A 2,279-nucleotide genomic window follows, 5' to 3' on the forward strand; every position below is an offset into this window, starting at 1 on the left:
AAATATCTCATCACACTTAAAATAAGACAAAATCACCTAAAGAGTAACTTTTCAGTGAGATATAAGAACTTGGTTTTAGACAATAGATCTGGAAAATCTTATTTCAAGAAATCTTAGTAAGATAATTTTCACTTGTTCCATTGACAGATTTTTTTGCTTAATTCAAGATTTGTTTTTGCTCAACCCACCAAAAAATCTGCCAATGGAACAAGTGAAAAATATCTTGGTAAGATTTCTTGAAATAAGATTTTCTAGATCTGTTGTCTAAAAAGTTCTTTTATCTCCCTTACAAGTTACTCTGTAGGTGATTATGTCTTATTTTAAGTGTGATGAGATATTTTGACTAGTAAATGAGAATAACGCACTTGGTAAGATTTGGATTTTTGCAGTGTAAGTCCAAGACAAATTCTTAAAAACAGATGTTAAATTATGTATAAAAGCATGACAGTGAATGTTAAGAACTAGAAATACCTTCATTTTACATCTGGTTTTACACCTACTTTTACAATGAAACATTGAATATTTAGTTTCTTTTCATTATAGGACATATTTATGATGATATTTAGGTTTTCCACAGTTAAGAAATAACCATGTAGAGGAAGTGTTAACCCAAGCCAAACCATTTAACATTACATGATAATAATAAAGTTTATATTGTAGTATTTATAGTTGTATCATTTAATATTGACCAGGTTGATGGGAATATTTGTGGAGGTTTGTGGTTATTTCAAATAAGATTCACTCAAGATGTTTGAGGCGAACACGGATGTTACGATAATCGATCCAGCAGTTTCTGAAACAAAGCCAGAAATGTCAAAGTGTTGGCACTGATGAAAGAGTCGGGGGATTTTACATAAGTTTTATGACTCTTGTACACCAAAAGGGCCGGATTTAGGTATTGGATGAGAAGAAGACTTGGATGCGTTTTCTTTTTATGCAATTTTATATCGGTTTAGCAGAATTTAATTACTTCAGCACATTTTTAACCCATTAAGACCCAGTGGATACTTTTATGGCAGCTTCTAAATGATTTGTTTCTCTCTTTTTAAACGTTTCTCACGTGATTTACCACCATTTATTATAATAAAAACCTCGGTGTTTTGCATTTTTCAGTGTAAATCACTTCCTTTACCCTATATTTAATTGACTGATCATGTAGATGTTCATTAAAGCTCAGAGTAAACTTAAAGGTATTATGCAAAAACAGAGAAAACTGAAGAAAAAGTGACTGTTTCAGCAAGTGAGGACTATTACCATGTGTTATAATTTTGCGGCTAAAACTCACAGTTTATGGAAATAAAACAGAAGCAAATCTTTGACGTGCTGTGAATTAATAATGTTGCTTGTTGCTAATGTGAACTTTGTAATTGGTGGTTATTCGTTTTCATGTGCCCTTTTGGAAGTTTGAGCCCCTGCCCCTTTATAGCTCTCTGCACGGCCCTGCACAGGAGGAAGGGGCGGGGATGACAGAGATGAAAGGGCACCATGACCAGATCCAGTGACAGCCAAATTAAACCACTCTTAACATTTATTATGATTGATCAAAATTTTAGTCATGAAAATTTTGGTCATGCAGTTTTTTGCGCAAAAAAAAAAAGAGTAAAAAGGGCACTTGTAGGCAGAGGATCAAAGCGGCAGGGGCTCAAGCCCCCCCGGCCCCCTGCTTTGCACGTGCCAGCTAGTCAGTTTTATCTTCATCCATGCAGTTTGGCTTTAGGGCTAACTACTCCACTGAAACAACCAACTGGCTTTTTTCAGAAAAAGTCCGAGCTGTGGTTGACAAAGGAGGTGTTGTTGGTGCGGTGTTCTTAGACCTGCGTAAAGCCTTCAACACAGTCAAATGTAAGGTCCTCCCAGTGGCGGACTCAGCAAACTGGGGGCCTAAGGCAAACATAGCCAGGGGCCCTCTTCATCTGTTCTTTTAACACAAAAACTGAAAAGGCCACCTCAAAGGCACCTATCATCACCTTGCACTAAAAGGACAGGGTGAACAGAATGAGATAATGAAGTTTCAGTTATAACACTGGTTCATGTGAAAATGCCACATAATTATTTAAAAAAAAAACAGATGTGTGTGTGTGTGTTTCTTTCTCACAGAGAGAGAGAGAGAAAGAGACTGTGTGTGTGAATGACCAATTACAACATAACAAAAGCAAACAAAATATGCCAAGTCATAACTATACACAGTGTGTTTGAAGAGAAAAGTGTGGAGATGGGGAGAAGATGATGGTGTGCAAAGACAACTTACTTAAGTGCGTGTAAGAAAGAGAGAGAAACAG

General features: G+C 36.2%; 1 pseudogene; it reads left to right on the plus strand.

Moving 5' to 3' along the window:
• The first annotated feature begins 1,700 nt into the window (after nt 1-1,700).
• LOC115413156 (sodium/potassium/calcium exchanger 5-like) overlaps nt 1,701-2,279 on the plus strand; it is a 19,326-nt pseudogene continuing 18,747 nt past the window's right edge.

Source organism: Sphaeramia orbicularis, chromosome 3 (assembly GCF_902148855.1).
Source record: "Sphaeramia orbicularis chromosome 3, fSphaOr1.1, whole genome shotgun sequence".
In the NCBI taxonomy this organism is placed as follows: Eukaryota; Metazoa; Chordata; class Actinopteri; order Kurtiformes; family Apogonidae; genus Sphaeramia; species Sphaeramia orbicularis.